Here is a 23,728-nt window from a genome sequence, read left to right as displayed (position 1 = left end):
TTTCTTATTAATTTCGTAGCAAAATTGTAGTAGTTCAAATGATTTTTAATATACTCTACTATTGTTACGAATCATTAGTATAGCTAAATTTTTAATTTTAGTATACAGGGTTGGTCGAAACTCGGAATGAGTATTTTCTGAGTTTTCTTAAATGGAACACCCTGTATTTTAGTATTGTAATGAAATGATATTTTATGGTACTTTTTTATATTTTAAGCATTCCCTATACCTAACTGCTTTAATTTGTGCTTAATTGTTAATTGCACCAACAATCTTAACTACGTAGGTATTTTGATAGCTAAACCATTGTTGGTCATTTTAAGGATCTGTCTGGATTAATATGTATTTATTTCTGAAAAATTATTTGGGATTGAGTATTTTCACGGCCAACCTAATAAAATTTTACGTATTTTTTGTTGCAATTAATGTTTAGCTTGAATCACCAATAACTCACAAATAAAGCAGTTAGGTATAGGGAATGCTTAAGAAATAAAAAACATTACCCGGAACATTAACAAAAAATTTAAATATTTAAAAATTTCGAAAAACATCAATTTTTTTTTATTTTCTCTGCGCCTTGTTACTTTAAAACGATTCATTTTGGAACAAAGTTGTAGGGAAATAAAATAAAGATAACTGAATTTTGTATAATATACGACTGGTTAAAAATGGCTTAAATTATTACCCTTTCTGCAAAATAGCAGAAATACAAAATAATGGGGCAAAATAAGCCTGTTTTTATTCAATGTTTTTCAGTCACTTTGGTTGCACTTAGAACCTTCGTAATTCGCTTAGAAAATGCTTATAACATACCTAAACCGTCCACCAAATTTCACTAAAATCGAACTGGCGGCTATTTTTTTGGGGGGTCATGGATCTTGAGGGTGATTACTTTTCTCTGATGCAAGGTCACTTTTAGTCTTACCACCAATAGGATAAGTGGGTTTTCAAATATTTGGGGGGGGGGGTCATGACACCGTGACCCCTCCCTCTGGATCCGCCACTGATTACACATAGCTATATGTAATTTGCTGGCTTGGCCTACCCAAAATTTTACCCCACCAGCCGCCACTGGTCTATAGGGTTCTTAGGTCGATAAAATATTCCTCTAAGAGGTCATCGTGATAATGGCCTTCTGCTTCTGGACGAAGATGCTGGACCTAGCAATGAAAGGAATTGTTAAGGTTTAAAATCGCATCAGGAGATAAGACTCTTAAACAAAATCTATCCACAGCATCTTCTTGAGCAACATACATTAGTAGCACCATTCAAAATCAATTGATACCATGTTGTGAAGAAATAATTGAACAAATAATGAATCAGGTTAAAAGTGCAAATTATCACTCTGTCATGTTTGACGAAACGACTGACGTATCCCACATAGAACAGCTTTCTCTAAATTTGAGATACATACACAATAACAACATTCGTGAAGACTTTGTTATGTTCATTGACGCTTATGAAAACATGAAAATTATTAGTGAAAATCAAGAAAGAAGGGAAAAAGAAGGCCTGACAGGAGAACCATTGGAAAAAATAGTATTAAACTTGTTGAAAGAACTGCACTTGGATCCGACGAAATGTGTAGGAATCGGTACTAACTTTAATAATACTTTAATAACGTTAAGTTTTGAATGTCTTTATTGCCCTCAAAAGTGAGAGAAAAGTGCCTTCAAACTCGCCGTTGTAACCCTAATTTTTAAAAATTACCACCAGACACCCTGGTACTCCTCTCCAAAATAAATTGGTGGCCCCTCCCGAAAATCGGTCCTGGATCCGCCCGTGCAACCTGGTCCCTTCGCTTTACTAAATTTGGTGTTTTCGCAGATAGATCTGGGTTTACTTGCCAGAGTTGTTTACTTGAAGAGTTGCCATCTTATTTATTTATTTATTTATTTTACGGGCAAGCCCAATTCTACAAAAATACATAGTGTACAGAAAAAAAACAATAACATAATATAATATAAAAAACAGACATACAGAAATATAAATATAATATTAGAAGTAAATATGTACTATGAAATAATATCATAAAACCAAGTTAACAAATTACAAAACCAAGTTAACAAATTACAGACGCTTCACTCAAATATTGATCCCATCTAAATTTCTTTTAAAACGACTGATGGAGTTGTCGAACAGTTGTAAATTGCAAAGGGAGTTTGCTAAATTCAAGACTCTGGGTACGAATGAAAAAAGTGAATAATTAAACCTGTGGAATGGTACATAAAATGTTCGCACTTGTCTAGTGGTGCGAGGTGGTACAAACAGTGCGATCTTATTAAGTAGTTGAGAACAACTGCATATACCATTTAAGATCTTGAATAATAGCAAAAGGTCCCTTTGTTTTCTCCTGCTTGCAAGAGAAGGGACCTGCAGTTGATGCTGCCATACAGCGTAATCTTGATAGGTATGAAGCTTAAAAGCAATGTAACGGAAGAAACTATTTTGGACTTGTTCAAGTTTCCTAATGTAGACCAAGTAGTGTGGGGACCACACTGAAGAACAATACTCAAGGTGAGACCTGACCAAAGAGAAGTAAAGAACTCTAATACTGGATATGTTTGTAAAATCACGAGTTGTTCTTTTTACAAAACCCAGCATTTTCATAGATGTTTGAATGACATTGATGATGTGAGTATTGAAACAAAGAGAGTTTTCCAGTGTAATCCCCAAGTCCTTGATTCTATTAACAGTGTTGAGCAATTGGCCATCAATGTAATAGTTTGATAATATTGGGTGGTGAGTACGGTTAAAGTTAATTACATGACATTTGATTGAATTAAGGTTCATACCGTTAAGTGAACACCATGCAGAGAGGTTATTCAGTTCTGATTGCAATATGGCAGCATCATAATGATTTTTTATAACTTTAAAGCACTTCAAGTCATCAGCAAATAGCAAGGCGTTACAATCGTGAAAACAGTTGGTAATATCATTAATAAATATATTAAAGAGTAATGGACCCAAATGGGACCCCTGTGGTACACCTGACTTAACTGGAAAGGTTTGTGAGTAAAAGTGGTTTACTCGAACTTGTTGAAATCTTTCGGTTAAATAACTCTGTAACCACTGCAACAAAGGTCCACTTATGCCATAGGAGCTAAGCTTTTGAATCAGGAGTTCATGATTTACTCTGTCAAAGGCCTTGGAAAAGTCAGTATAAATTGAATCAACTTGAAGTCCCTCCTCCAAGGCTTCAGACAGAAAATCAACATAGGTCAACAAACTCAGTTCAGCAGACTTACCTGTAGTAAAACCAAATTGCTGAGAGTTTAGGATCCCGGAGCTATCGAAGGTGAGGAAATCAGTTATAATACTCTCAAACACCTTTGGTATAACACTAAGAATAGATATAGGGCGGTAATTACTAATATTAGATTTATTACCAGATTTATATATTGGTGTGACATAAGAAAGTTTCCAAAAGTCCGGAAACTGACCTACATCCAAAGATTTATTAAATATATGAAACAAAGGTCGCGATAGTACAAAACTGAATTCCTTAAGAAAATTAGGTGGTATACCATCAGGCCCAGGACCCTTGTTGACACTTAATGATGAAAGCTTTTCGTAAATTTTGGAAATCTGGATACGATATGATGAGATATTGAGTTGAGACTGAATATGGTCAACATTGCAATTTAAAGTAATATCACTATAAACTGATGAAAAGTGATCTGCAAATAAGTTGGCAATATCATTGCCATGATCTTCATAACCATAGGTTTTTTATGTACTCATTGATGCATTTTTTCATACCTGAGTGAGGAATTTGGTTAGTTCTATATTCGGATCTCTCCATTTTACCATTATACAGGGTGTTTCATTAATAATTGTCCATATAGTAACACAAGAATCTACAGGTCGAGCAAGTCTCGTAAATTTCACGATTGCGAGCCACGCTTCACGCAACCGTGTTTGCGTACTTGTGTTTCGAGTTGCGTGGTCGTGCGGAGTTATATTTACCAAATTTAAATAGGCCGTTCCAACATGCTGTCAAAATTAAATCAATATGTCAATATGGCTACTGGGTGTAAAAGATAAATCTTATTCTATCTGTTCTTAATGAGTTTTAGATAATTTTAGTTGTATTTCTTTGTAATTTTGTGTTGTACAAAGATTAATTTAACATTTTCTCTGGAAGTATTAATTTAGAAAGATAATATGCTTCATTGGTGTTGTGTTTTGAAGTGTGAAATGCAAAGTAATTGTGATAAAGTCAAGATAAAGTTCACTTTTAAACTGAACTAAATAAGGTATCTGAGAGACAACAATGGTTAAATGCAATACAATGTACAGGTTTTACTAGCGAAATGAAAATTTTCCTGTCCTGTCTGCTGTAATCATTTTATATCTGGTAAGTTACAATTACAACAGTAACGATTTTTGAAGATGTTAACATTTTAATCTTATAGGAAAACCAGCCGACTTAATCGATAATAACAATCTCCAGATTGGGTTCCTTCAATAAATATGGGCTATTAACACAATGAAATAAGTTCGAGAAAATCTAAAATGGAGTGGTATCAAAGGAGAATTAAAGGAAAAAATATTCATATTGAAATTATTTATAAGGCACTGGACTGTCTTAAATTCTACAATAATACTAGGTGGGTAAATGATTTTAGACATTTTTCATTAAGAGTAGATTAAGATTAAGTAGATTTTCATTCAGTAGATTTAAGACTTGTTTACACGGGTAGAGTAATGATGCAAGTACTTGATAGAGTAGAGTAACTCTACCTGTAAAAATGCTCAGCACAGTAGAATAGCTGGTAGAGTGTATAGTTGGAGTTAAAGTAGAGTGACTAGCAACCTATGGCAAAGTAACTACTCTATGACCACCACTACTGCCAAAATATCTACTCGGCTGCACACTCTACCCATGGAACACGCTCAATTATGGCAGAATAGAGTAGGTAGGAGAGTACATGGGGGCGCTGTCATTCTGGCTGGAATTGTGTTTTGTGTAAATAGTGAAAATGAAGTTCACCGAAGATGAAACTTTAAAACTTGTAGAGCTATAATACGGCGAATACCAGTGTTTATGGAATTTAGGTAGTGTATACTACAGAAATAAAAGTTTGCAGCAAGCTGCGGAGGATGAAATCGTCGAAAGAATGGCAAAGGGGGCTTTGGAGTAAACGAGCTTAAGCAAAAAATTAAGAATTTAAGGTGCACTTATAATCAAGAGTGTTTAAAAATACAAAAATCGGTTTCACTATACTAGCATCAGTACTATACTTGTACTCTCCTCATGTGAATGATATCAAGCCATTTTTGGTAGAGTACTACCGCTACTCTACTCTCCTCAAAACTCTACCCATGTAAACAAGTCTTTAGAAACAGTGGAAAATGAGGTAGCTAGTAGAGTAGTAGTAGAGTAAAATATACTGGTTTAGCAAATTACAATGTTTTAAGGTAATACAGTAGCGATAAACAGGTAGCCAAAACGTGTTCCAAGATTGTCACTGTAATTTTGAATATTTTTTCGAGGCATTTGGCACACGTATTCGTAAAATAATAAAGAATGGTGGTACAGAGCCCAATTTGAAAAATATATTAATATGTGGAAATTACTCTGTAATTATACAATATTTAAAAAACGAGCCTGTACCGCCATTAAGAAGAACAAAAAAATACACTTTCTTCAAATAAACTTTTTTATCCGATGCCTAGATTTTGTGTAATTTTGGAACTACTAATGAAATAAAAAATTTTAGTAGTTCCAAAATAACACAAAATCGGATAAAAAAGTTGTATTTGAAGAAAGTGTATTTTTTTGTTCTTCTTAATGGGGGTACAAGCTCGTTTTTTTTATATTGTATTTAATTACAGAGTAATTTCCACATATTAATATATTTTTTAAATTGGGCTCTGTACCGCCATTCTTTATTATATTACGAATATGTGTGCCAAATATCTCGAAAAAATATTCAAAATTACAGCCGCAATCTTGGAACACATTTTCGCTACCTGTTGATCGATACTGTTTCCTCTTAAGATAGTTTTAATAGTTATTTATGATATAAGTATTAAAAGTACAATTTTAAGACGCGCATGTGAAAGTTAACTTGAAAAAATAATTTTATTAATGTTTTTACTTCCACATCAGATGTCATTGTCAAAATACAAAATATTCATTATTATTAGATTTGTTCTAGCAAACAGTCAAACTAGTCAAAAACCATCAGCAAACAGTTGGTCAGTAAAAGAACATAATACAGTCACCAGTGCGATCCCCTTTACTCGCGCTGGTCCACTATTCGCTGATGGTTTCAAACTGATGCTAGAACAAACGTATTATTATTATGCATATCATTATCTGTAAATAATATTTCTTCTGATTGTTAATTGTAAAGGATAGAAAAATTACCATTTATTTTATTTTTTTTAGAATCAGCTGAGAGAAGTGTCTACAAAAAACCAGGAAGGAAACGGAATATGTGGCTACGAAAGGCAAAAGAAAGGTTTACAAAGCAAATGTGACACATTTTTTTGAAATATTTAGGAATATCAGTAAATTGCATTAAAAAAATGTATGAAAAGATTTTGTTCAATAAAAATGTTTATATTTATCAAGGATGTATTATTTGGTATGGCGACATATCGTCAGTGATGTAATAATACATCCTATCTGTTTTTTCATGAGTTTTGTAAGAGAGACTAAAAACTTGTCTTAGGGTCACCTACTGTTTTCATATGATATTTTTTGACTTGTTTTGTAGTAAATTAAACTATCTATGAACTACAAAACAAGTCAAAACTGACATATGAACACAGGAGGTGACCTTAAAACATGTTTTTCCATCTCTCATACAAAACTCATGAAAAAACAGATAGGAGGTATTGTCACATCAGCAAGGATGTACAGTGATGAGTGCCCTAATAACCGGCAAAATATGGGCAACATATTTAGTTGTGAGATAAAAAGAAATGAAACTAGTCGAGCTGGGAAATTTAGCGAAATTAACCTTTAAATTTACGTTATATTGATCCCACCTTTACACATATCGGAGGAGTATGTCAACTAAAACTGTCACTGTGACAGTGGTAGTTTCCAAACTCGTCTGATACGTCTGAAGGTGGTACACAATCAATACAATCTAAATGTATAAGTTAATATCGCTAAATTTCCCAGCTCGACTAGTTTCATGTCTTTTTATCTCACTACTTAATATATCTTTTGTGCTATTTTGCGGGTTATTAGAGCGCTCATCACTGTATTTCTGGTATATCCAGGGAATGTCTACAAAATATATTTTGAATGTCCAGAGAACATTCGTGGACATTCATGGAATGTTCCAATAAGACATTCAGGTAATGTTTAAAATGCTGACACAGGATTTTCCTGGGATGTTCAGGGAACATGTTTTCGGGGATATTCCAGGAATTTTTCAATGTCTGTGTACCTTCTATGGAATATTTTGGTGTTATTACCGCCGCACTCCACTTGCGATTTGTAATCAGGAAGATTGAACACATTGTTTCAAATACAAGTCAATCCATTTGTGACTAAATAATCATGGATTGACTTCTATTTGAAAGAATGTGTTCAATCTTCACAACTACAAATCGCAAGTGGAGTCCGGCGCTTAGGGCTACTTCCTCTTCGGTATTATGTATTATACTACAGAAATCAGGAACTTTCCTTCTAAATATATGTATGCATCTTGGCCATCAAACATATTCTTCCAAACATTTTTTTAAGGGGTTACATAGGTCTTGTGGGTAAAAAAGTGACTTTAAAAAAAAATTATATCTCGAAAACTAAAATTTATTTTTATTTTTAATTGGAACATGTAAAAGTATAGTACTTAAGGTAGTCTCAAAAAAAGTTTCAGCCAAAAATATTCATTTTTGTAGAGTTTAAGTTTTTTTGCGTTGGCAGCATAACTAAAACCAGTCTCATCTGAAATCAAAAAGTTTCTTGTAGTTTATACCTCTGGCTAGAATATGAACGAAGGAATTAAAAAAAATGAAATTTGAAGATGTTACATAAGTTTAAACACATTTTTGACCCCAATTTTTCTCATTTTTAAAGTAGTTTTTTTTATAAAACAAAAATGACCTCATCTAATAAAAAATCCTTTGTTCATTCACTAGCCAGAGATATAAACTACAAGAAACTTTGATTTCAGATGAGACTGGACTTATGTCGCTGCTCACGGCAAAAAAGGGCTGTTGTCGAAAAATTGCAGTCAACTCTACAAAAATGAATATTTTTGGCTAAAATTTTTTTGAGAGTACTATACTTTTACATGTTTCAATTATAAATAAAAATAATTTTTAGTTTCCAAGATATAATTTTTTTAAAAAGTCACTTTTTTTACCTGCAAGACAACAACTTAACAAATTGTTGATTTCAAATTGTAGCAGTTGTTTTTCAAAGTATGCTGCCCTCTTGTATTTTCTGTGTTATCTTCAAAAAACACAACAAAAAAAAATAAAACAAAAGTTTAACCACCTTCACACCACAGAATCAAGCAATCAAGTTCACAAATTTTCAAACACCTCACCTGACACAGCGTCTCAAGTACGATTGCGCGAATTGGTAAATATAACTCCGCACGACCACGCAACTCGAAACACAAGTACGCAAACACGGTTGCGTGAAGCGTGGCTCGCAATCGTGAAATTTACGAGACTTGCTCGACCTGTAGATTCTTGTTATAGTAACTGGAGAAACCTTAGCACAAACTACGAAGATTTAACCTAAAACACTTAAATAAAATGTGGTCCCTTACTGAGTTACAGGGTGTTTTATCTAAAAATTTAAAAACTATTTTTGCTCAGCATTTTAAAACTATTCAACGTATTCTTTTCATACTTGGCAGAAAGTGCGACTACTATACACCCTACTAAATTATGATAAACAAACGTTTCTAGCTACTACCAGAGGCGTACGACAGGGGATAGTGAATGGTTGACCCTTCTCAATTTCGACGCCACTGGAGGAATTACTATTTTAATGCCGTTTTTAGATTTTCCAATACTTTCCAAGTAAATAATATACTCTTCATTGGTAACGATAAAGTCATTCGTTTTCCAGATATTTGAAGTTAAATATGAAACGGCACAGTTATTTTGATTAATTTATGATAATATGATTCATATGATTACAATTTAAAAATTATTTGTACCCAGTACTTTAAAACTATTTGGCGTATCCTATCATACTTGGCAGAAGGTGTAGGTACTGTACACCCTACTAAATTAAGATAAATAAACGTTTCTAGCTACTACCAGAGGCGTACGACAGGGAATAGTGGCTGGTTGACCCTTCCCAAATTCTACGCCACTGACGAAATTGCTATTTTAGTGTAATTTTTTGATTTTCCAGTACTTTTTATGTAAATAATATACTCTTCATTCGAAACGATAAAATGATTAGTTTTCGAGATATTTGAAATTAAATATGAAGCGACACAATACATTAATCAAAATAACTGTGTCGTTTCATTTTTAAGTTCAAAGATCTCGAAAACTAATGACTTTATCGTTACGAATGAAGAGTATATTATTTTCATAGAAAGTACTGGAGAATCCAATAATTGAACTAAAATAGCAATTCCGCCATTGGCGTAGAATTTGGAAACGGTCAACCATTCACTTTCCCCCGTAGTACGCCTCTGGTAATAGCCAGAAACGTTTGCTTATCATAATTTAGTAGGATGTCTAGTAGTCGCACTTCCTGCCAAGTATAAAAAGGATACGTCGAATAGTTTTAAAATGCTGAGCAAAAATAATTTTTAAATTTTTAGATAAAACACCCTGTAACTCAGTAAGGAACCACATTTTATTTAAGAGTTTTAGGTTAAATCTTCGTATTTTGTGCTAAGGTTTCTCCAGTTACTATATGGACAATTATTAATGAAACACCCTGTATTTAAATAAATCTCCATTTAAATATTTTATTTAACCATATCCTAACATTTATGTCATTATTAGCGTTTATATTTTCTAATTAAAATAAGATGTTAAGTATAAAAATTTAAACAAAGCTTTCTTAATTTTTTTATATTTTATTTTATTTATTAGACTCTAAATTCAGTTGTAGTTGTAGCTGATTTAAAATATCTTGGAATATTTTTTGTTTTAATTTAAGCATATATTATAAATAGGCAGATTCTTGACTATTTCTTTGTTTTATTTCTTCAAGTAACACGTTTTACAAAGTGAAACAAAAATTTAAGTTTAGGTCTACAAAATGTCCACTAAGACCGCTTGGAGATAAAGAGGCTATCCGAGGTTTTGGGGGGAGAAGGCTGAGGTTTCTTAAGGGGCCTCATAGCTTGGGTTGCCTAGGAGCCTCAAGATTCTTAATCGGGGGCTGTCAAATAATACTTATACCTTAAGGCGGATCCACATCAATAAAAATTTGTGTGTGTGTTGTATTTTAAAATGCAGAAAAAATATTTGCGACACAAATTTAAATCTGGTCAAGTATTTTTACGACGTAAATATGTATTTTGTGTGTTGTACCGCCGAATCCACTTACCGACAAGTGGATAATCAAGTCCACACTAACATCGCTGTGCGGCGAAAATTTCTTTGAAGTCGACTGAAAGCCGACAGCACGACCGCTAGCGTGTGTTGTTCGTCACGAAAATATTTTTGCATAAATTCTTGCGGCGCACAGTCCACATCAACAAAAATTTCAACGCACACGAGCAAATTTGTGTCAAATACAACGTACAACATAAATTTTTATTGATGTGGATCCGGCTTTATACATTCAAAAATATCAAAAATATATATCATCGTATTTTTGTCAATTTAGATTTTATTAAACAATGCTCAATAGTCCTGTCGCCAGTGGGGGTACAACGGTCTCCTTAATTCAGATGGACTTACCCAAGTTTTTTTATGTATTTTGACCCGTAGAACACCAATTTTTTGGGTAACAGTAGATCCGGATGTCGATAAGATTGTTATAAACAAAGAACTTAAGAAATCACATAACAGCGATTTTTTGCAAAACAAAACATTTTTTTGTATTTTTTGGGTCATTCTAAGCAAAAAATATTTTTACAAGTTTTTTCGTAGGATGCATAGTTTTCGACATAAACGCGGTTGAACTTTCAAAAAATCGAAAAATTGCAATTTTTCAACCCAAATAACTTTTGATTGAAAAATAAAATAGCAATTCTGCTTACAGCATTTGAAAGTTCAAGTCAAATTCTATCGGTTTGTTTTGATTACTTTCATTGCTAAAAATTAATTTTTTTATTGTTAAACAAAGCTATAAACACATAGTGATTGAATGATGTTTTCAATGCATTTCTCATTTGAAATCGAACGAGTAGGCGCGCATACGACAATTTCTACTACTCTGGGATAATTAGCAAAATTCATAGAAAAGTTATTTACCAGCAATTTTATTGCTGGAATCAAATTATAAGATCCTATATATTAATAATATAGGTATGCAAAGTCCGCAGATAGTGTACTACTTTTTTTATAAACAAAATGGCGGCGACATCGTATTTTTTTCAATTATTGCTCTATAACTCCAAAGATTTTAACTTTACAACAAAAACACCCAAATAAAAATTCACCGCAATTTAATTCTGCATAGAGATATGTTTTTCCCGATTTGCTTCGACGAAAATTTTCCTCGGAAAATGCGGGTTTTCCCAACAAAAACTCTAATTTTCAAATAAAGTTTTAGGTAAGTAATTATTAATCAATAATTAAATAACTTGGTGAAATCAAAGCTTTCTTGGTATAGATTGTAATTCCAGATGCCGGTGAAAATTAAACGAATATTTTAGCAGCAATTCAATTGTTAATTAACAATTTACAGTCGCAATAACAACCAAAATAATCATGAGACATTGATCAAACTTAGAAAGATTATAAAGATGTGATGCCTATTTAATATTTTGTCGACAAAATATAATTATTCGTTTTTTGTATAATTTTTAAATTTTGAAAAAAAAATAGTTATTTACGGTGACCATATGTACTTATTTAAGTAGGACAGTACTTATTTTTAAATACTGTCCTAATGTACTTTAAAACCTTTCTAAGTACACGCAAATGTACTTATTTTTTCTAAAAAATTAATATTTTTACCTTTTATATTTTTAAACAAATTTCTTTGTATACTGTTCCAGGTATTGCAGCTTTTGTGTCTTGATGGTTTCCAATATTTCCATTCTTTTGTTGACTCTTCTCATGACTTCGTTGTTTGTTACATGCTCGGTCCATGCTATCTTCAGGATACCTTCACCCACAGTTCAAATGCTTCCAGCTTTCTAGTAGTCGACCTGTTAATTGACCATGCTTCTATCCCGTAAAGCAGAGTCGAGAAAATATAACCCATTACCAGGCTAACTCTCAAGTCTAATTATTTCAGTTCTCTTGCACAAAGTACCTTTCTCATTTTATTGAAGTTTGTTGCGTTCTTTATTCGAACTTTGATTTCTTTGGAGTAATCGTTTGTGTGATTAATTATTGTGCTGTGACACTATTTAGTCCGCTCACAGATTGGCCTATTTTTTCCCGAAGCTTCCCGGCGTTACGAGACAATACCATTCCTAACCACGGCGTTCGAGACGACCGCTGCCGAAGTATATATAGAACCGAGATTCGAGCACAGGCCAGTCATTCCTTCATCGAAGCGCGTCGCGTAATTTAATGTATTCGAATCGGATGTATTGAAATGTATTTATTAGTTATTATTATGTTTAGTTAATTAAATCATAAATTTGAGTTTGTAAATAAATTAGATGTGTTAGTTGGTGTTATTTGTAATTATTAAATAAATAAGCGATGTAAATAAAATAATATAAGTCTTCCTTTATTTAAATTAGTGCCTAAAAATATAAATAAATAAAATAGTAGAGTCAACCGCGTAAAAAAGACAATTACATAACATTGGTGCAGAAGTGAGGATACTTGAAATAAATGAAATCAACGTAAAAATTTTCGGTTTAAATAGAGTGTGGAACCTTTAAAAATAAATAAAATATAAATCGTAATAAATAAAGAGTGTGACCATGTCTTCACAGTGTAAGCCGAAACTTTCTGATCTGCGCCTTACGGAGCTCAGAACAGAACTGGAAAATCGTGAGCTCGACGCAGCGGGGAAAAAGGCTGATCTAGTGGTTCGTCTGAAGAACGCACTACAGGAAGAGGGTCATGATCCAGAAAACTACGTGTTTGAGGACAGGCAAACTATATCGTCCATAAAATCTATTTTTGAAGAAAAGATCAAGGAAATAGAAAAGAAAATACAGGAAACGGAAAAAGTAGACAAAGGTATGGAACCCATCTTAACAGACATTAAAAATGATGAAACCAAATACAAATTGGAGCCACAGTCGATAGTTGAAGGGAGTGTGAGTCTTGCTCGTGTTAAGGTGCCAAATTTCGACGGAAAGTCTTCCTGGAACAGTTATGTGAAACAGTTCGAAGCAGGTGCAAGAGCGAACGGAGGTCTGAAAAAGACAAAGCTGTAAACCTGGTTATTGCTCTTCGAGGAGAGGCTTTAGATGTACTTGAGACCATAGCAGTAGAGGAAACTAATGATTATGAACAACTTATGAAGAGACTAAACATGCGCTATGGGCAGGAACATTTGGAGTATGTCTATCAGGCGCGGCTTAAAAATCGACGACAAAAGAAAGATGAAGCTCTTCAAGAATACGAGGTCGATATTGCCAGGTTAGTACGGTATGCATATCCAACAGCTCCCGAAGACATGATGGAAAAGTTAGCTGTTCAAACATTCATTGATGGCCTTCGTGATCATGAAATGCAAAGAACACTGCGGTTAGCTCGTCACAAGACGCTGGTCGATGTCTTGTCTGCCGCCCTCGAATACGAATCAGCTACCCAGTACAGTAAAGTTAGGTTACCCGCCTCTGGCGGGTACAGTAAAGTTAGGACCGTGAAAGAGGAAGAGGATGAAGACAAACTTGACCAGCTGGTAAATATGGTGAAGGACATTACATCGAAGAAAACGAAGACCATGAATTGCTGCAGTTGTGGCGAAAATGGGCACGCACGGAGTTTAAGTAAGAACGCAAATCAAGAAACTCACCAGTAGGAAATAAGAGAACGGACAGACCCTAGGGGGGCAGCGTCGACTCAGAACTTCTCTAAAGACCATCTAATACTAATAGCTTCTTTGAACTGTCGTGAGGATAGTGTATATGTAGATGGAGAAATAAATGGTAAAAAGTATACATTGTTGGTGGATACCGGAGCGACCAGGACCATTATACGACCGTCAGTTATAAACAGTCGTAAGAAACTCTTACCAACGAGGTTGCGACTGCGGACTGCCACAGGTGAAAATGCCAACATCCACGGAGAAATCCAGATACAATTGGGGATTGGAGCAGAAAAGTTCGTCCATACTGTCATAGTTGCAGACATCGAAGAAGATGTTATATTAGGAATTAGTTCAACCGAGTTTATCTCGAAAACTATGCATACTACGAAAAAACATCCGGATCAACTGTTACCAAAAAAATTCGTGTTCTACGGGTCAAAATACATAAAAAAACTTGGGTAAGTCCATCTGAATTAAGGAGGCCGTTGTATCCCCTGGCGACAGGACTACAAATTAAAAATGCGTTAATTAAAATCATTAAAAAGTAAATATACAGGCTTTGTTTATTTATGTAAATAAATTACAGCTAAAGTGATGTTGTTTATCATCGTTTTAAATATATTCTGAGGACAATAATATTGTAAAGTTTTTTGCATGAGAGTACAATAACTTTGACTCATTATTTATTTATGTGTTTATTATCACAAGCTTTTGCTTTTAATTTAAAAAATTTCCTTTATAATTTAGCACATTTATTCCGAGAACAGATGTTTTCAACCTGAGGTCTATTAAATAAGCTGGAGGTCGAACTTACTATAATCTTATTTTTTTTTTTTTTCTTCTTTTATGCCCTTTGGGAACTGCGCCCATTTAGCAAGCAACACTTCTTAAAATCAACGCCTGACCATATAGTGCAGTCACTGAAGGTTTTCGCCTCTGATTTCGTTGAACCTTCATTGATTTTTATGAAAATTGGTGAGTAGTTAGAGAATACCTCAAGGAACAAAGGTGACATAATGCCAACTTGCGCTTTTATCTAGGGGGTCGATTCCACCCCCTCTCGGGGGTGAAAATTATTTTATTAAAAATAATACAATAAATCTATAGAGGGTCAAATTCTAAGCAAAATTTGTTATATAAAGTTATTAAAATAAATCAAAACTTTTCGAGTTATTAAACATCAAAAATTTTAATTTTTCGTGAGAAAAATCCATGTTTTTAAACGATTTTTCATAAATAACTCAAAAACTATAAGTTTTACAAAAAAGTTCTAGTTACCAAAATTGAAGCTAATAAAAAACGAAATAAACTCCTTGCTTAAAAAACTAAACTGATGTTAATTGAAAGTGAGTTAAGGGTAATTGAATGTATATTTTTTAGATGAGTACTCAAATCTAAGTATTCAAGCTTAAATAACGGCAAAACGATGCATTTTATAAAATATACGTGTAATACACTTATCAAAGTACTTTAGAATACCTATCAAATGAGCTCCAGGAGAAGTTAATAACATCAAAATTAAGCAAGTTATGATGAAAATAAGAGAGCCCTTTCGAATTTTTTAGGAAAAAGTGAAAAATAAAACATACGTCATCTCCACAAAAATTAAAATTTATAGTAATCCTTACTACAATATCTTTATATTAGTGTAAGTAATGATTTCAATAATTTTGACCGGTTTAGAATGCATATTTTTGAAAAAAAGGTATAATGTAAAAAAATCATAATTTTTAAAATTATTATAATTTTCATTTTCTTTTGATAATAACTCCAAAAATACCCAATATACCTAAAAACTGATATCGAACCAAATTTTAGTTTTTTCTGTACCAAATATTTTATTGCTTTTACTATTTTCGTAGGGTAAAAAATAACCGAGATAGAAACGTTTAAAACTTAAATTTGGCTGCGACAACCATGTAACCGGGACTATTTAACCTTCTATTTTTAAAAAAGTAAGAGGTTTAAAAGGATAAATTCGACTTGGTTTATTATCCCTTCAAATGAGCTTTGAAATGGTTTTTAGCTGAATCTGATATCTTAAAAATTGACGGAGTTATTAAAAAAAACAACACCATTTTTTGGAAAAAATTTTAAAAGACAAATTTTGAAAAAGTTTTGGTGCATAAACTTTTAACGCTATTAACTTGCTCGGCGACTCATTTGATAGATGTTTTTAAGTAATTTGACAAATGTTTAATACTTTATGTTATAAAATGCATAATTTTTCCGTTATTTAAGATTGAATATTTGGATTTGGGTACTCGCCGAAAAAATATACATTCAATTACCTATAACTCACTTTAAATTAACACTAAAATGTTCTTTTAGTAACGAGTTTATTTCATTTTTTATTAGAATCAATTTTGATAATAACAACTTTGTTCTAAAAACTTACAGTTTTTGAGTTATTTATGAAAAATCGGATAAAAACATGGATTTTTCTCACGAAAAATTAAAATGTTTGATGTTTAATAACTCAAAAAGTTTTGATTTATTTTAATTACTTTATATAACAAATTTTACTTAGAATTTGTCCATCTATAGATTTAGGGTATTATTTTTAATAAAATAATTTTCACCCCAGAGAAGGGGTGGCATCCACCCCTAGGGTAAAAGCGCAAGTTGGCATCATGTCACCTTTGTTCCTTAAGGTATTCTCTAACTGCTCACCAATTTTCATGAAAATCGATGGAGGTTCAACGAAATCGGAGGTAATAGCTCATTTCCGCCTTCAGTGACTCCACTAATACACCATATATAATCTTATTAATACAGACCTTTTTTTAATTTACATTTTAAGTAGTGTTGACAAATAATGAAAGAACAAGACGAGACTTAGACAGTCTTGGTCTTGCGCCAATACACCTGGTCTTGGTCTTGATCTTGTAGAAAGAGTATTGCAAGTCTCGCAGTTACGTAACAGCGTAGGTAAGTAGGTACATTTTAAGCTTGAATTAATATATTGGATTGGAAAAGACTGCAAGACTTGTACACACTTCTAAATAGGTCAAAACGGCAAACAGGTGTATGTTCTCAAAAAACTTTTGATAGTGTGTAAAAAATTTTTTATTATCAGCTAAGTACTTTCAACACATAACGTGCCATCTTCAGAGCTTCCTAAAAGGACATTTAAGATAAGATTTTTTTATATAAAAAATGAGTGAAAAACTTACGTCCTGTTATAAAACCTTCATAGAAGAGCAATTGCTAAACGACACAATAAAAAACATGGATACTGGGCAAAAGCCACAGATATCGGGTATAACAACCCATTAAAATGAATAAATCACATCTAGATGAAAAATCTTATCTTAAATGTCCTTTTAGGAAGCTCTGATGATGGCACGTTATGTGTTGAAAGTACTTAGCTGATAATAAAAAATTTTTTACACACTATGAAAAGTTTTTTGAGAACATACACCTGTTTGCCGTTTTGACCTGAATTAATATAGGCATAGTAAAGACCAACCAAATTAATAAATGTCTAAACGTACACCGTGTAGGGTTTGAACCTTTCTATGTTGGCACAATTTACACAAAGCAATTTGGGGTGCATGAATTATTTCGAAAAACTCATCAAATTTGCTTTTAGGTCTTTTAGATCTATGATTCCAACTCTTAGCATGACTCCGATTAGAACTATTTGAAGCTTCGTCACTCATGTCAAATTGTGAACTTATCATTCCGAGAACAAAAAGGGCAAGGATTAGATGAAAACAATTATTACATTCTTCTTCTTCTTCAAGTACCATCTCCACGACGGATATCGGCAATCATCATAGCTATTCGGAATTTAGAGACGGCTGCTCTGAAAAGTTCATTTGAAGTACATCAATACCATTCTCTCAGGTTGCTCAGCCACGATATTCTGCGTCTGCCCTATGCTTCTTGTTTCTTAAATCTTTTCCTGCATAATCAATTGGAGCAAGCTGTAACTCTCTCCACGTGTAATATATCCCAGATATTCTAATTTTCTTGTTTTGATGATATTTAAGATTTCCATTTCTTTATGCACCTTTTTCAGAACCTCTTTGTGTGTAACGTATTCTGTCCACGATATTTTTAGAATTGTTCTGTACACCCACAGCTCGAATGATTCTAGTTTTTTCATTGATGCCGCATTCGAAGCTTCCATTCCGTAGAACAGAGTAGAGAAAATGTAGCACCTGGCCAACCTAACTCTTAGCTCCAACTTTAAATCTCTTGTGCAGAGCACTTTTCTCATTTTGTTAAAATTTGCTCTAGCCTTTTATATTCTGATTTTGATTTCCTGAAAGTAATCACCTGTGGAATTAATCATTGTTTCAAGATAAATATGCATATTGGTGTACTTGTTCGAATTCATAATTGGTTCAGTGTATGAAGAGATTCTCGTTATTTGTCTTCTTGGCGTTCATTGCTAGACGTACTGCTGTCCAAACTTCTGGTCACCAGCCTCTAAAGATCGGCTGTGATGACAGTGTCATCCGCATATCTAATGTTGTTAATGAGAACTCTATTTACCTTTATTCCAGCTCTTTCACCCTCAAGAGCTTTTTTCAAGATCTTTTCCGATTAGGCATTAAAAAGAATTAGCGACAACACGCATCTCTATCTCACCTCACGTCTGATTTCAATTTCCTCTGACAGCTGCTCGTTAACACGTACTTGTACACGTACAAAATTATAATAAAGCTATACAAAAATATGTATTAATGTGTGACGTCACTGTGATTACTATCATCTAAATTAATTACAATATTTTGAAAATTCCTATATGTAGGTAGGTCTGCTGGTAGAAAATTGCATTTTGCCAGCTGCTAATATTAATAGTTTGTATTTCACTATTAATAAGTTAAATTACAGAAGCGGTAAGAGTGGGTGTAACATTTTTTCTCCTAATGTCAAATATTAATTTGATGCCACATGTATTATATATGGTGGCAGTCTTAAAATTGTATGACCTATACTTTGTGCATACTTATCACAAACATATTCCATTTTTTATAGATAAGGTGTTTATATAAAATTTGAATAGATTAAATTAGAGATAAGAATTAGATAAAATGTGCATTAAATATTTTTTGGTATGTTTATTTAAAATAAATCATTATCGAACATACACATAATTTTGAATAGTAACTTTAGTATCATTGACACTCTCTCTCTCTCCTAAGGCCGATGTCACATTATGCGTTTTGACCGGATGCGGTGGAAACGCATGCGTTTCCAACGCAACCGGACCGATCTGTCACACTATGCGTTTTGACCGGATGCGGTGGAACCGCATCCGTATCCAACGCAACCGGACTGACCTGTCACACTATGCGTTTGGTCTAGAATAGAATAGAATAGAAATATGCTTTATTGTCACTGAAAATACAAATTTTATGGACAAAGCTTAATTAAAGTCAGAAAAAATAAATAAATAATATCTAACAATAACAATAACAAATACAATTTTCTGAAATTTGATAAATCGTCAATATAAAAAAAATATACATAAATACAAAATATAAGTTAATAAAGTAAAGAAAAAAAAAACAAAATCGATATATTGCAACAATTTATAGAAATTGCAAAGTGAATATACAACAAAGTAAACTATTTATAGACATAGGAACTAATAAGTTTAAGCTGCTGCATGTGACACCCAAATATAGATAAGTTTGGTTACTTGTACATTACTGTAATTTCTTAGTTAGTCATTAAGAAACTCTTCTACTGTATAATATGGTCTTTTAGATAGATGAGCTTTTGTCATTTTACGGAACTTGGGGAAAGATGTTGCAGATTTGAGTTGTAAAGGAAGATGGTTGTATAGTTTTTTTGCGGAATATAATATAGATTTCTTTACTAACTCAGCGGACGGGATCGGTAAATAGACATCAAAATTTGAATTTCTGGTGGAGTAGTCATGACGAGGCCTTGCTGGATAAGATGTGTTTACGAATTAAGCAAACAGTTTCTAAAATATATAAAGATGTAAGGGTTAAAATGCCGTGATCTTTGAAGTAACTTCTACAATGTGTTGTTCTTCTGAGGCCAAACAGATACCTTATTGCTCTTTTTTGTAATTTAAAAACAAACTTTTAATTGGGCAGCTGTACTAGAACCCCAAAAAGGAAGACCATATCGAAGATGAGACTCGAACAAAGAAAAATATGTTAGTTTAGAAGATGCTAAATTGAGTTCTTTCGAAACAGATCTTATAGCATAGCAGGCTGAGGCGAGTTTCTTACTTAACACATCGATATGAAGGGACCATTTGAGGTTGCTGTCTAAAAAAATACCAAGAAATTTGACAGAATCAACGGTAGAGATCTGGCTGTTATTAACAAGCAGGGGTTGAAGAGCACTTTTATAGGATAATGCTACTGTCTTATCCACGTTAAAGGAGAGTAAATTAGAGTCAGACCAGGTTTTTATCGTAAGCAAATCAGAAGTTATAGTTGCATGAAGAGATGCAATAGTTGAGTTGCTCCAAGTGATACTGGTATCATCAGCAAAAAGAAAAATTTTTCCATCGATTTTTAAGTTAGTGATGTCATTTAAAAAGATAAGGAACAGTAGAGGACCCAATACTGAACCTTGTGGTACTCCACATACAATGTTTTTGAGACTAGAGTCAGTATCATTTGCTCTAACTAGTTGTTTCCTATTATTCAAGTAAGATTGGAACCAATTCAAAGAAATACCTCGAATCCCATAGAAATTTAGTTTTTTAATCAAAATGTCGTGATTTACACAATCAAAAGTCTCTTGCAGTTTGTAAGCGCGTAACGATGTCTCGAAACATTTTGAAAAATAAATTGTTAGCAATTTCTGTATTGCAAGCGGAGGAAATCTTACGGAGGGAGTTGGTGGAAATCTTACAACCTCACATATCGAAAGAAAATATGTACTAAATTTAGAAACTCCATAAGTGCAGCTCTATATAACAAAAGTTGCTTAGAATTCGTCAGCTTATCCACTTCCTGACTTATTTTGAACGTATGTTTCTTCACCCCCAAGTAAAAGCAACCAACGGCAGAAGTCCAAAAGTGAAGTGGGGAGGTAAGAGGAACCTAAATCCAAATTGTCATGAAATTCTGTGGTGACACGGAAAATTACACGGTATCGCCGTATTTCACGGTCTTTTACTGACCTATGTATATGTATTGGGTACATTGACAGTCTCGTTCTGACATCAATCGGAAATACAATGCTCTTCACACTTCATTCAGTTGCTATCCACCGGCCGTAATGTAAAGACATATACAGTGATGAGCGCGCTAATAACCGGCAAAATAACGCAAAAGATGGAAAACATATTACATTGTGAAATAAAAAGAGATGAAACTAGTAGAGGTGTAAATTATCGATATAAACGTATAAATTAACATTACATTACATACATTCGGAAAAATGAAAGAATACCCATGAACGAACATATAAAACACGCTGTATTTTCCTGTGACCGTGTCACAAAGAAAATTGTCCAGTCCAAGTACATGTAACAATAATTATTACATGTACTTGCGCTGGCCAATTTTTTGTCTGACACGGTGACAGGAAAATACAGCGTGTTTTATATGTTCGTTCATGGGTATTCTTTCATTTTTCCTAATGTAGTTTCCCACCCTTAGACGTTTGTGACAGGAGTATTTTATAAAATTCTTCTGTCACAGTGACAGTTTTCATATTCCTCCGATACGCCTAAAGGCGGGAAACTAGGTAATGTTAATTTATATGTTTAAATCGATAATTTCCACCTCTACTAGTTTCATCTCTTTTTACTTCACAATGCGTTATGTTTTCCATCTTTTGCGTTATTTTGCCGGTTATTGGCGCGCTCATCACTGTATGCTTTAAACAAGCGACCCACGCGTCTTGTGGAGGGTCATATGATGCCAAAGGCTAGTGTAGAGAATATTCCCGAGAATATTCTCGATATGGAGAATTTTCTGAGAATGAACCCTATGACTCGCTTAGGGATATTGTTAAAGATGAAATAGAGTATTAAAAATCATGAAATTATATGAGACGAAACAACAGTGTTCTTTATATATAAAAAATACAAAAACAACAGAAAAGACAAAATGTATTTGACAAAAAAAAAATGAAATTTTCTTCTTAACAGCAAATAATGGATGTGGTGATCTAATCTGAAAAAGATTAGGACTCATATTCAGAATATGTTTCTATCATTAGCTCATCCTGGTCATCTATATTCTACATTTCAATGTACTGTCGATACAGTCATGGATTGGTCTATGTATAGCATTTTTAAATTGTGAGCAATAAAAATTACGTTACTAGCCCGTTTAGCAGTAAGCCGGTTTCTTTTAGAGGAGTGGATAAAACCATAAGTACTGAAACTTCTTTCAGTCGCTGCACTGGATGAAGGCATGCTTTATATCAACTTCTATTTTAGTTAATTTTGTTCCTAAACATGTACCTTTTCACCATATTTTATGATTGGGTCTAGTTTTTCAATTGATTTTACAAAGTATGGTTTTCCAAAAAAATCACTTCCTAGACAGACCAATAAAGTGCCAAAACTGCCATTATTTCAGCTGAGTGATCACCATGCTTTAAAGTTGCTAAATTATCTATAAACTCAGTTCCCACAACTTGTTCTTCTCTGCTTAAATGAACACCATTCTAAATATTTGCACATTAATATAGCACCAAAACAATAAACACTGACACTGTAAACATCCTAGCTAGTATTTCATGGGATTCCCCAGCACAGGCTACTTTGATTTTCGGGGATTTTATCTAAAATCGCGTGATTCTCCCGTAGGCCAAAGCGAAAAAGCATTTCATGAGCGGAGCGGCAAGTAGGTGTTTGGGCTTCAAGAATAATAATGTTTGGGATGCAAAAAATATATGGGTTGTTGTAATATAGAAAATTCTCGCTGAGAATTTTCTGGCGGAGAATATTCTCGAGAATATTCTCGTGAGAATATTCTCTTCTTACATCACTACCAAAGGCCATATCCATACGGGTTTTTATCCATATTGGATTTATTAATAATAATGTAACTCTATCATATTTTGTAAACATTTAAAGGGTTTCTACCCATGTATTTTTGGTGGCTCAGCATGTGATTTGCCTGTATCAGCACTGATGATGATCTATGTAGATCGAAAACGTTCTGTGATTTATATGTGGCCCTTTGAGGGTTGTTTAATAACTATTTACCTTCGATAAAGGATTTTTCAATAAATTTTTTATTAGGTCCTTTTCTGTTGGCAGTTATATTGTTTCGCTATTTATTTTGACGATGGATGTATGCAATTTTCTAGTTTTGATTAAATTTCTAGAATTAACACCAATATTAAAGTTTTATTATTCTGTTAAATCACAACATTCTGGCGGCATCATCTGCTCCGTACGTGTAGTTAATTTTACTTGCTAACGATTAATAATAATATGCTCACCTTGACTTATGCCCAATTTAACTGGTTCTGCTTTTTAAAAATATGCATAAGTGTAGGATGAATTACGATTGCCGGTCTTGGCGAATATTTTACAATATAATCCGAATAAAACCGTCATACTTCATCATTAGAAAGTTCTAACAATTTTTTTATCACAATCCGGTATATTGAATGAAAAATCTATAAAATATACTGCAAAAATATTAGCAATATATTAAAAAATATTAACGAAACCATTATAGGAGA

At 33.2% G+C, this 23,728-nt stretch overlaps 1 protein-coding gene and 1 long non-coding RNA gene across 4 annotated transcripts in view; one reads left to right on the top strand and one right to left on the bottom strand.

Annotated features, from left to right (window-relative positions):
• LOC126884068 (glycerol-3-phosphate acyltransferase 4) overlaps positions 1-23,728 on the bottom strand; it is a 240,957-nt gene that overhangs the window by 180,659 nt on the left and 36,570 nt on the right. The gene's annotated exons all lie outside the window — the stretch shown is intronic.
• Positions 3,855-6,522, top strand: LOC126884072 (uncharacterized). The gene is made up of 3 exons (XR_007697829.1): positions 3,855-4,360; positions 4,419-4,613; positions 6,401-6,522. It is a non-coding gene; the product is annotated as an uncharacterized LOC126884072 (long non-coding RNA).

This window comes from Diabrotica virgifera, chromosome 4, assembly GCF_917563875.1.
Source record: "Diabrotica virgifera virgifera chromosome 4, PGI_DIABVI_V3a".
Lineage (NCBI taxonomy): Eukaryota > Metazoa > Arthropoda > Insecta > Coleoptera > Chrysomelidae > Diabrotica > Diabrotica virgifera.
This window is presented reverse-complemented; position numbering and strand designations above follow the sequence as displayed.